The following is a 13,922-nucleotide window of genomic DNA, read 5'->3' on the forward strand; positions in this document are numbered from 1 at the left end:
TTGGTCTTTTGTATGATTTCATTCAATACAAAGCCAAAATTGTGTTATTTTTTTGGTTTTTTTTGGTTTTGTTTTTTTTCAATGCAGGCAAATTTTTTTTCTTTCATTTAATTTTGAAAAAAATATTTGTTATGTTATTATTGAACCTTATTCGTCTACAATTGAAAAACAGCTGAAACGTTGTCTCTATTACGCGCGATGCAATCATTTAATGCAGCACTTCGGGAAACGTAGCGACTTCGCCCCTGTTTCGGAGTTTGTAAAATCATTTACAAAAAATTTTTAAAAGCACACTTCTTTTTTGGTTCCAGCTATCATCTAAAAAAATAAAGAAGTCTTTACGTGCATGTATATTAGTTATATGAGTCAAATGTCTGAGAAGAAACTACACGTTGTAATAACGAACGACCGGCATTAAAAATGAATAACGAACAACGTTTCACGAGAAGTGGATTACCTGTCCTCTCATTCAAATATAGATTTCCAATGATTTAAGGTTTGAAATACTACATTTTTTTGTAAATTTCATAAATTGCTGTACATCTATTAAATTATACAAATGTATCATCCTTTTAAAAAGAGCAACACTCGACAGCAGTGCTTAATTATCCAAATTTTATACATGTTATATATAGGGTATGAATAAATGGAGAGCTGTGATATACGTCGATGAGACAGCAACCACGCGATAGATAATCTAAAGCCATGATTAGTGCAATATACAAACTATATATATAGTATTCTAGGTCTTTATACTCTTGCAAGAGTATTTAAACATTTGACTTTTCTACCTCTACACAAGTATTCCCAATTCCAAACTAATAGGAAACTGAAATTATTGGTCCTGTTTAGTTTCATAAAAAAGAATGACCAACCAACGTACTAGATACATGTGCAAGTATCTTGTTCAAGGGAGGGATGCATTGTATGTTGTAAAAAAAAAAACCACACTGATTCAAACAAAAAATTCTCTGACATTATCAAGATGCTTGACTTCTTAATTGACAACAAATTTGTTACGTTCGGAGGACGTATTTTTCAACCAACAATCGGCATTCCCATGGAAAACAACTGTGCTCCTCTTCTTGTCAACTTGTTTCTTTATTCATATGAGGTAGACTTCATACAGGAGCTTCTAAGAAAAATGAAAAGAAGCTAGCATTATCCTTTAACTTCACGTTCCGCTATATAGATGATGTCCTCTCACTGAATTATTCAAAGGCTTTATATGATGAACCATCACGAGGTTGTTGACCGTTACGGAATATCTGTTTCACAGTTGAGGGCAGATATGTTCCGATTGTCTTAACTACAATCCCGTCCTCTTTTCTAATATAAATATCTATATTAAGCTGGCTTATAAAATACACTATCAAAGTAACAATTTTATATATTTATGTACTCAAATGTCACGAACAAAGGCAAATAGTTGGTCAGTAAGTACACATGCACTTATCATATATATCTACATACATATATGCATTGCTATACATAAAATTACAAAAGAGCATACAATTTTGTGTGTCGGAGATGAAAATTTTTATGAGCAATGTAATAAAAACTTCACTTTAATACGCTGTAAGAAGCTACGAATTAATCAAAAGAGATTCGTGGTATCGGAATTATAAAGACTGCATCTACAGAAATAGCAAGAGACAAGATCAACTGATCTATAACAGTACTCGAAGTTATTGAAAGATAGTTCGAAGTTCAATTAGTACGGTTTTCTATAAGCTAACTATTGCAAAAGCTTTGATTAAAACCTATAGGTTCTTGATTGTCGATACAGCATAACTTTCTTAAAAGTGAAGCTGCATTGAAAGCCTTGTAGACACCAGCGCTTAAACAATGATCTAGGCGTATTATTAATACGTTTTCTAGTACAGTGCCATAATAACTTATCTTACCACAAGCTGAAACTAATCAATATCTATCGTGCGTTTATTGCAATACACAGATGCAGCGATTAGCTGATGACTCTAAATGAAAACTGACGTTATGACTAATTGTAATAATTGCTTTCTATATAGAAATTGCTCTTACTGAAATCAAATTTTATTTATGTTTAATGGATCTTAGCAAATCAGAAACCACGATTTCTAAGTAAAGTAATTTGATTTTATTTTCATCTACGAGGAGGATTTCTTCGATTAAAGTTTAATTTCAAATGAAACTATGCTTAAATGATCCGCAGTTAAAAATAGCTGAACGCTATGGTATAGAAATTCAACGACGGCATTAAGTCTCAAATAATATGGTTTTCAGTTTCATACAATGATGAATTTTAATGAAAATAATCCTGGTTTTATTTGTAGACGTTTTAGATGTTATGAGCCAGTATACATAATTATTAGGTATAATACACTTTTGAATTATTCATGAAAAATCGTAAAACTCAAAAATGTGTATTCTAAAATAAAGAGTCTAGATGGGGTTTACATAATAGAGAAACAAGGCGAAACACAAAGAATAGAAAAATGACATAGAAATTAAAGAACACAGAAATGAAGACAACCTCGTTCAGACCCTCCCAGTATGTGCAATACTTTGAACAGCTAACGCATTTCGACAGATTTCGCATATTTCATATTGAGCACCGTTAAAACTGTCTGCCGAAATTTACAAATCTTCGAAACAGTGTCAAATTTGTTTCTGCTACGCTAAGTATAAAGACTTTCTCCTCTCCATAGAATACATGGAAATAGAACAGTACATACTAAATGCTTTAAAAAAGGTAGTTTAGTCACTGCCATAGCTACATGCCACTTACTAAGTTACAGCATAGCCAACTTATATGATTTCGTGACAACAGTTACTATCGACCTAAAACTTCCTTAAAATAATTGAATTGATCGCAATGCCTCTCAAAGGAGACAATTTTCACAGTACATCTCTTTTTATGATTTTTAAGATGTTATTGATTTTCTGTCAAAATTTTTAGTTTATTGAGACACCCATGTTAGCTCTAGCAGTTATTATCGGTGATTTCTTTTAAAAGAATCGTGTTGGTCTAGATCTAGCCTGGCATCCTGACCCAATCTTTATACTTCGTCGATATACTGTCAGCGTTAGCAATCAGTGAGCCAGGACCCCAGGCTAGTCTAGATCTGGCACTGCAGCAGTTTCCTTATTCTTTGAAGTTTTTATTTTTCATTAAAGGTAGTATTCAAGCTTCAGGGCGGTAAGAGTAAATACCTTAATTTGTAAGAAAATCATAAATTCATCGGGATTGTTTTAGATGATCATCTGTACATGGTCTTTTAAGAAATACTTTAAAATATTTTTCATTGATTTTCCCGAACTATCCAAAGTGAGAGGTGGGAACATCAGATATGTTCGTTTTAAATCCTAGGGATTATATTGTTACACAGTTTTTATCGATATAAAAATAAGGAGATGTGGTGTGATTGCTAATGAGACAACTAAACACCAAAGTTCAAATGGAGTGGATGTAAGAAGATATATAGACAACAGTACAGCAGAAAAAAACATTTAACAAAAACACAGACCAGATGTGGTAGGGTATTTGTACATCCCTGGCAACAAAAAAGACAAAAAGTACAGATCTGAGGGTTACAATCAACCATTAAATGTTATGGGCGCAGACATTTTTTGAAGATGAGCATGGTATTCAGAATTAAGAGTATGGCTAATTCCTGATTGGTCGATATGTGCACCCGTTATTGTTTTATTATTAGAGACTTCGTGCACTCTGCATTATACCAAAGACAAAATAATATATTTTCCTTAGCCCTAACGGAACTGAGATGTCTTTTCTACGCTAGGATGAGACACGTGTTTTTAATTGCTAAATTGATAGACAAGGGAGATAAGTGCAAATTACGTTAAGAAAAGCCACGGAAACCTATATTTTTTGGACCAAAAAATACTGTCCGAATAATTTTTCTTTAATTCTAGCAAGGTTTCGTTAAAAAAAATCAACTTTCTAAAGTCTGTTTCTCGAAAAAGGCTATCATTGTCGCCTATGGGAAAATTAATTGTTTATTGCAATCTATACAGCATCGATATTTCTTTATCATAGTGCTCAAAAAGTGCCAAAAACAGTAATTTTACTTGATATTTGATGTGAAATCGTATTTTTTGGTGACAAATAAATAATTGATCGACGAGTTTTCAAGCTATAGTCTGTTTCATATTTGTATTGCGTTTTGCATTAGAAACAAGGGTGTGCTCGACTTTTAACTTACTGTGGATAGAATATTATGTCATTTTCTGAACTTCTGCTGATTTGTTTGAAAAAAGCAGGCACACATCTAGAGTTTGGATACAAAAATCGATTTTTAAACATGACGATTTCGACCCAAGTGCCGTTATTGAAATTACCAAATTCAGTGAAAATGGACAGAAATGATCCCCCTTAAACATTTAAATGTTCACTTGAATTGCAAACTAGAAAAATTAGAATAGGCATGAAATTTTGAAGTTAAAGAATAGTTTTCAATGTTAAAATACAAATATTTTCACATTTTTCATATTTTGAAATGCTACAGTCTGTTTCAAAAATGTACTTTTATACGAAAATGGTTTCATTTAAAACTGTTGTTCAAAATTCACCGTAGCAGTTACATATTGGATCGGTGTTGGTATCAATATAATCAGTACTTGATGACGTATAAATAATCATTGGAGTAAATCGACAAGTATATCTTCTGATCCTTTTAGTGGTACCGCATTTACTAAAAAAATCAGTAATTTTTTTTCCAGTTTTAGACTGGGGTCACCTCTGATAAAAAACTGTGAAAATTCAGAGAGTAATGAGAGAACGTTTTGAAGTTGACATATCTGTGGCATATATGTGTGTGCATCTAATGCACAATAAATTGCATGATTTTAGAAAATATTAAATACTGTAAAGGTTACAATGAACTATTAGATTTTATGAAGATGAACATGGTATTCAGAATTAAGAGTATGGCTAATCCTGATTGGTCGATATGTGCACCCGTTTTTTTTTTAATTATTAGAGACTTCGTGCACTCTGCGTTATACCAAAGGCAAAATAATATATTTTCCTTAGCCCTAACGAAACTGAGATGTCTTTTCTACGCTAGGATGAGACACGTGTTTTAAGTGCAAATTTGATAGGCAATGGAGATAAGTACACATTACGTTCAGAAAAGCCACGGAAACCTATATTTTTTTGACCAAAAAATACTGTCCGAATAGATTTTCTTTATTTCTAGCAAGGTTTCGTTAAAAAAATCAACTTTCTATAGTCTGTATTTCGAAAAAAGCTATCATTGTCGCCTATGGGGAAATTAATTGCTTATTGCAATCTGAGAGTACTCGCAGTTACTCGAGTTTGTCTTGTGACGTCGATGGACAATTTTAATAAGGTTAACAGCGATGGTGTGCAAAGATGAAATGAGATTATATGATGCTGCGTAATCATTTATTGTTATAAATCCAGAGAGATACTAATTCCATTGATACAGGATACTCCATCCTACAAAAATGGCGTGGAACATTATCTGCTACAAATACAGATAATGCGGCCTCGCTTAACCTTGTAAACGAAAGCGTGAACACAGGATCTGATATGCATAGTACCACTTAAGTTAAGATATCCAATCGTAGTACTAATTTATCGTAGGACATGTAGAAAAATACGTCCGTTCGGAACATATCTTAACTTAAGTAGTTTTATGCATCTAATCAGATTGGGCGTTGAATAATCACCTTTTGTCAAACCCTATCTTTTCTACGGCTTCATTGACAAAACCTGTGACTTGAATTATAGTACAGTGACTCCTTTATTAATGTACATACATCACATATATCTTTCCAGATAACGCTGCTTAATGATAGATTTGACAGAACTCTTTTGTCTGTAAATATCGTGTTATGATAGTGACATGTTCATGGTCACAAACGTAACGTTGTTTTAAGAAAGTATACATGTTGGAAGTGTGTTTAATATTCAATATCTCCACTCATTAATATCTTCAAAATTCGCTATTTATAAAATCAAAAAGGAAAACAAAAAAGCAAGTTCATTTCACTAGATAAAACACCTGTTTCAAAAACCTGCTTATAATATTAAAAAGGTAATGTGGAAATCATCCTGAGGCGATAACGGAGTATAATCAAAATTTTTTTTTTTTTTTTTTTTTTATCAAAATTAATTATTGCTATTCATTATACTTATATATTATATTTTGCCAAAATGAAAAGTATTCAACAGCTACATTTTTTTTTTACTTTTCGTTTTTTGTATTTAGATTTTCCAGAAGTCATATTTGTGGTTGGATTCTAACAATCTGAAAATGAAAGAAAAAGACATGTTCGTAGTATCTTGTCGATTTCAGGACAAGTCATCCTAAATATTATGTTTTGAAAAAAAAACCAGGCAAAACCAAACATCATGTTGGTTTTGCTTAAGAGAATTATATATACTCGGCACAAAGAAACCAAGAATCAAATTGTTTGATTGTTTTTGCTTAATTAACGTCCTATGGGGAAACAATTCATTCAAGAGAACAAATCAAAAAGAAATACAATAGGTAGGACGTGCAAGGTTGGGATTCAACCGAGTTGAAGGGCGGGAAGTTTTAACTAATTGGAAAAGTGAGTGATTATTGGATAGGGACAGAAATTGTGGCTTGCAACAGGTCTGCACCTACGGATCATTGCGAGTTGTTGCAATGGTTCTTTATCGTGCAGAGGGCGTGGCACTCGGCATCGGATTTAACGTCACAATTATAACGGGATGTGGCTGCGTATGTATACATCCCGCACAGCCAATTCGACACCCCTCTCCGTTAGCAATGGTTTTGCTGCCGGAACGGAAGAAGTCATGGACCAAGATTCGGAAATATATTACAGAAACAAGTAATGATTAATCATAAGAAGCCAACACCCTCTATAAAAACATTTATGCATGTGTACCATATTTTGCACTTGCTCTTCTCATTTTTTAAATCATTTTATCTTATCTAAACTGATTGCATTTGTATATTAACTTTAAATATCCAACATGCTATATTGGTACCATTTAATTTTTATTTCACTAAAATCTTTAAATTTCCTACCTTATATAATCTTGATTCAAGAGGAAATAGAATGAACAGTAATTAATGGTTGACACAATATCCATACAGTATTTATAGCCTCCACAATGACGTATGGGGGTGTGGGTGGGGGTTTCCAGATTAGAGAATAGTAGGCTAAAAATATGAAGAAGAGAAAAATGAATTAAAAAAAATAGAGAATAGAGAAAAATTAGATGCTAAAATATAAAGAATAGAGAATAATGGACAAAAGTATATAGATTAGAGAAAAAAGCCTAAAAAATTCAAGAATACAGAAATGAAGGACCCACATACAGACCCTCACGTATTTTTAGAAACCAAATCACCTGTATTGGCTGTAACGCATTCAATACAATAAGTCAATTATACGTGAAAAGGATAGATTTCAAAATGTCATATGAAAGTGCAACCGTAATGCTATTAAACGTTGTTTTCCACGTGGTTACATTTTGTGAACAGCAAGCTTTTGTTGTATGCATGTTCATTATTCTATAGTCAAAACGTTTTTATTGCAATTTTCTGTATGATATAACACCTGTCAGAAAAGAATTAATCTTCCTGAAGCTGCATAATTAGGGTGAAGACTCGTACCGTTTTTTTTTCTTCAAACAAGACATATCTGAGGCCAGGATGCATGATTCCGAGGCATGAATATGTGGATATCTTTAAAACATATTTTGTAGGATTGGTATCAATATTTTCGACATGTTTCGGTAGATTTAATTGCATTATTTTAGACTGATGGTCATATTTAGAAGTATTTCGGTAAATTGAGTACAATATTTTTTTTGTAGATTTGTGTAGTATTTCAGACGTATTTCGGTAGATTGGTTGCAATATTTAAGATGCATGTCGGTATATTAATTGCAATATTTTAGACGTCTGTCAGTTGGATAAATACCGATGGATTCATTGGAATATTTTAGACGTAATTATGTAAATTGTGTGTCATATTTTAGATGTATATTTCGGTAGATTGATGGCAATACTTTAGTCGCATATCGGTAGATTAAATATTTTTATCAAAATTCTATTTTAACTTAGTTTTTTTGGGGGGACGGATAAATGTGATACTACTAAAGACATTTCTTAAATCATGACTTCTTTGCATCACTATAAAATCGAAACTTATGGAATACTTTGTGAAATGTGCGAAAATGTAAACTGAGAAAACATGACGATGTTGTGAACGTTTGGAAGAAAACAATTTTTCGTTTGAAGATTTCGACACTTTAAAACAAGGAATGTTCTATCTGAATAGAAAAAAAAATTATACATTGTTACAACTACTCTAATCGAATGCAACCTTTAAGTCAATGTATTGAAGTCAGAGTCGGAAATAACACATGAATCAGAAACCTTGATAATAAGTGATATTTGCTATATATATATATATTGCTTATTATTAAGGTTCAAATCATGTTTAGGTGGTGAATAATGTATAACCATAAAATTCATAATTGAGTATTTAACTGGTGGACATTGGTTTCGTGGCCGTTTATATCTTGCTCATTGTTTAAGGCCGTACAGTGACCTATAGTTGCTAACTTCTACGTCATATGATCTCTGTTGGATAATTGTCTAATTGGCAATGAACAACAATAAGCAAAACCCGTGACGTTAAAAGCCATAAAAGGCTAGATTTATGCATAAAACAATAAACGAATAACAAATATGATATACAAATACAAACACGGAACTGCATTCATTTGTCGCATTGCCAACCTTTTTTCAAAGATTGTAAGGGATTTTATTTTACAAATTTACAAAACAACGATCTTCCCATGTTATGTAAATTTTAACTCATTTCGGATACTTTATATATATTTTTTTAGATATTTTGATTATAAATTATAGTTCTCCATTCATTTATAATTATCACTATCTATCAAGAGTTTCGGGTTCGATTGATAAACTGCCCATCGGATTTGCTGCGCTTGAGGCACGATTCCGAATTGACTTTTACCAGGAATGTCTACATATCATTATCATCTGTTTTTCTGCACAATGCTTCCGAAAATACAAATTTTCGATAAAACGCCCATTCTAACATGACGTTCTTCAAACGCTTTGAGTATTCACCCGTGGTAAAATATGAATATATTGTTTGGGCTGTTCCGATCGTACTCCCGCGTCATATGCCTTTATATGAATGAGCTACCCGACGTCATAGAACGATGACGTAAGAATATAAGCATTTTACGAGAAAATACACGCTTGTGAAACCGAAAATCATCACAACAAGGAAACGTAAACAAACGATGCTAAAATGTGTTATATAAGCCATTTTTTGTTTACATATAAGACATATAAATACAATTATCATTTAGATTCATCCAAACCTATCTAAACATGTCATTGTAAATAGTTGAAACATGTCATTTATTCAGTTTGCTACGTTCTTTACGTCAATTTAATAGTGCGTTTATTTATGGGAACGGCAAATAATGCCTTCATCTAGAGCGCTTCGATCCAAAAGAATTGCAGTATTTGTCCTATTAGAATCGAAATAATTCATGGGGCTTGAATATATCGTGATTTTACCACGGGTTGTCCCTTTATGCCGATATTTTACCCCTCGCTATCGCTCAGGGTAAAATATTTGTCATAAAGGGCCAACCCGTGGTAAAATCACGATATATTCAAGCCCCCATGAATTATTTCTTAATTAATCGTTTTCTCGGTTCGCACATTGCGCACATTGATTTATGTGTAGTAAAAATGTAAATTAAATACAACAACACACAAGACTTCCTTTAATGAATTTACATAAATGTTGACACCAAAAACAAAAAAAGGAATGCAATTGTTCCTTTGATGATCTTTTATTTCACGGCTACGGAAAATGCGGACAATCAGCACAACAATGTTTATATATCTATACAATGTAAATGGTGACATGAGGCTTCAAATGGAATTCCTCTTCACTACACCACTACTTAAATTTTAAATGCAGTCTTTGAGATCTGTTGTACTTATAGTGGTTTAATGATTGATTGTTTCTTCCTGGCCGTTCAGTGGCAAATATGTCATGCGTAATCAAGACTTTAACAATAATATTAACAATTTATACGAAAGGTAGGTTCTGCCATGTTGCTCGACCACAATGAAGGGCAGGAAATTTAGACTGCAACGAGAAATTGAGAGTAAGTTGGAAAAGGCCGAACTTTTGTTTAAAGCAGATGACCTACTGACCTCTCAGATACTTATTGCAAGGGGTTTTAAAGAGCACAGAGTGTAGCACTCCCCCTACAAGAGGCATCACTTACTTTCGCAAGAGTTTTAGGCTGCGAGCGAAGAAATCAGGGGATAATATATATCTATATTCTGTAATAGTCAAACCTTGGGATTTTTGTAATGAATTGATACACCGCATACTGTCTGAACAAACTCGTGAATTATAATATCGTTTGGGATATTAAAATGACTAGTCTTGCAAAAAATGGAAAAATGAAAAACAGCAAGAAAAGATTTCTAATAATAATTGTAAATAGAATACAATTGTTCTATGTCATTATATATTATCCCACTTTAAGAGTACAACTCAATGACTCATAGAAAACTTCATTGCCTATTAATTACTTATAATTATTAATCATAAAAAGAAATGTATGGTATTTAGTCTATGTTACGGATTAGGGAAAGCTAACGTCGGCGAACAAACTGCAAAATTATCTCATAAAATATATATTATAGCAAAATGATTACATAAATGAGGGTATGGACGGGGGTTCTTCATTTCTTTATTCTTTAACTTTTTATACCATTTTTCTCTATTCTTTATTTATTTCGATCATTATTCTCTATTCGTTTTTTTTTTCAGTACCATACAATTCTCTATTTTTCATTTTTGACCTATCTTTCTCTCTCTATATATTTTTTATGCTTTTATTCTGCCTTTTTTGCCCATTATTCTCTATTACATTTTTTGACCCATCAATTTCTGTATATTTTTTGCCCTTTATTCTATCTTTTTTGCCCATTATTCTCTACTTTGTAAACCCTATCCAGACCCTCATACATTTCTATGAAACAACCCTGTGATGCAATAGCCAATTAGATTTATTAAGCATTTGTTTTCTTTGATTAGCCTCTAATTCGAATGCATTATAAATTTAGACATGAGACACAAGAATATATTTTTGGCTAACACCACTATTGACATATACTCCGTCTGAAAATCCCAACAATAGCATAGGTACCTGGGGACAGGACAATTTTATGTTAGCCCTCCCTTTTTTCCCCCCAAAATCGTTTATTTATCGTTTCTATTAATTTCAATTATTTTCTAACAATATATTTATAAAATGAATGATAGTAAGTGAGTGGAAGTATCCTTTAGTGTCTTAGACTTGCGCTTTCATCCATCGGTATGGACTTATAAACACTGAGACGTTGGTATAGCCTAGTTGGTTGAATGGTCTAGGGCGCTGGAAATATTACAGGCGGTGTTGCCACGATGTCTAAGATGCAGGGGGTCGAATCCAGCTGCATGAGAGAAGAACAAAAATTTGGTAACGCAAATTTGCAGATCTAACATTGTTGGGCTATACTTATATACTCAAGACGTAGTATGTACAGGGGCGTATCCAGCCATTTATAAAAGTGGGAGGGGGGTGTTTCCTAACCCAGGATAAAGGGGGGGGGGGGGGGTTCCAACTATATTATCCCCATTCAAATGCATTGATCGTAAAAAAAAAGGGGGTTCCAACCCCCGGAATCAACCCCCCCCCCCCCCCCCCCCCGGATCCGCCACTGATGTATAAGTTATTAGTACACAGTGTGCGAGTGACCTAATACGATATATATTGGGTCAGTAAATCCCATATGGGGTGAGCGAAGCTAGAGTATTTTTACAACTACATGTACTTTATATGTAATATTCAAAACCGGCGTGAAATGTAGGTATTATTTCTGGTTTTATTTGGATTGTTGGAAAGCTGGCTCATATCTATACACATCACATTTTATTCACAATGGGCTAAGAATGCAAGTTAAATGTTCGCAAAGTGTTCCTTAATTTACTGGCCTTCAAGTCAGACTTTAAAAATTAAGGTTTAATGTGAAATCATATATTCATACAATTATCGGTACACAACATGTATAAACATATAAACATATAAAGATAAAATGATTGTATAAATTCTTTTGTAATAAAAATGTTATTAATGTTTAAAATTCACTGGCCCTAGTGCACTAGTGAAGTGTTTCTACTTGTAACTATATATAATGCAGATAAGTCAAACACATAGTTAACTGTCAGGAATATATATATATATATACTGTGAAGATATATAAACAATTGATTGTATTTCTATTTTAACATTACTTATTAATTTGTGTTATTGCTGCTTACAGGGTAGTTAGTATTTTTACAACTAAATGTACTATATGTAATATACAAAACAAGTGTGAAATATAGAAATCAATTCTGGTTTTATTTCCCTGTTGGGATGCTGGTTCGTCTCTACATAGACTCCACATCACATTTTATTCACAAGAATGTATAATGAAAAAATCACGTTAAAAATTGTGTGTTTTGTGTTCTTTTACACACCTTTAGTTATATTTCATGCATAGCTTTTAATTTTGAAATGGAATGAAAATTTGTAAACAAGTCCGAAGACCGATACTCGATTAAATAAAAACATCAACGGTACGATACGAAAACTGAATGCAAACTAATTTGTGTTACTTACTTTAGGGAATATGTTGTCTATAATACAGCTTCCATCCACGACTAGATCGATCCGGATAGGGAACGGCAAATAGCTATAGAAGATAAACAAATCTTCTGTAATTATTAAATCAATTTCAGACATCAATTTCAGAAGGTTGTATTACACGCATAAACTACCGTAGTAATGATTTATATTTCCTTGTAGCAAATTACCACGAGAACATTGTCAGCTGTAAAAATGTATACACACGTGTTCGATTGGTTGATTTGAAATTTTGGCTAGGTTGATTTATAAGAAATCTAAAGGGAATTGCTTTTAAAATGTTCATGCTTACTAAATATTCGTTTCTATTCCATTTAACACGATGGGCTACATGTATTAAATGTGTTGCATTTACAAATATTGAAAAAAGGACCAACTAAAACAAAAACCGATAAAAAAGATAATACACAGACAAACAAATAAACATGATATCAAACAAAGGTCAGCCCACCCCTAAAAAGAGGGTAATTGCCCTACACAATTGGTACATACATTTCAATTGTATATACGGAAGAACCAAATGATGAGCTGATTCATTTCTAGTTTTATCTGGAGAATAAGCTATTATATATTTTTATTTTTTATTTATAAGATAATCATTTAAAAATATACTACACCCTAGCTCCTGATGCTAGTATTATGAGTTATTTACAATTGTGTTTGTTATTTTTGTAAAATAGACTCAATTATCTTTGCTGTGCGACATTATATAACACGGAGCATGGATTCAAAAGTTTACAATTTTGGTTTGGAACATTGTTAAGACATGACGCTCAGCGACTTTATTCAAAAAGGTTCAGCAAAATTAACAGTTGCGAAAAGGTTTGTAGATATCGGGTTAACGGATGGTTTCCTCATTAAATTCGCAAAATATTCACATATCAGCGTCCATAATGGTACAAAAATTTACGGAAGCACGGAGCACACGATATGGCATGGTCACATAAATCTTACTACCAAATCTCAGGAAGCTCTGATTGGCAGTTCCTGAGAAAAGAACGACGTAGTTTTATGTAACGGACGGACGGAAACGGCAACGGATGAACAAACAGACGTAAACCAGTATACCCCTCCTTTGGGTCGAGGAATGATAAATTGTTGTTTGTGCAAGTCCCTGGTACCTCAAAGTTAACGAATGCAAAATGTC

The 13,922-nt window shown here is 32.8% G+C and overlaps 1 protein-coding gene across 1 annotated transcript in view; it reads right to left on the minus strand.

Annotated features, from left to right (window-relative positions):
- Positions 1-12,822, minus strand: part of LOC127713097 (protein unc-93 homolog A-like) — a 47,331-nt gene extending 34,509 nt beyond the window's left edge. The window contains exon 1 of the mRNA XM_052219725.1: positions 12,752-12,822. The gene's annotated coding sequence lies outside the window, so the exon portion shown is untranslated. The remainder of the gene's footprint in view (positions 1-12,751) is intronic.
- Between the last annotated feature and the right edge of the window lie 1,100 nt (positions 12,823-13,922).

Source organism: Mytilus californianus, unplaced genomic scaffold, assembly GCF_021869535.1.
Source record: "Mytilus californianus isolate M0D057914Y unplaced genomic scaffold, xbMytCali1.0.p SCAF_8, whole genome shotgun sequence".
In the NCBI taxonomy this organism is placed as follows: domain Eukaryota; kingdom Metazoa; phylum Mollusca; class Bivalvia; order Mytilida; family Mytilidae; genus Mytilus; species Mytilus californianus.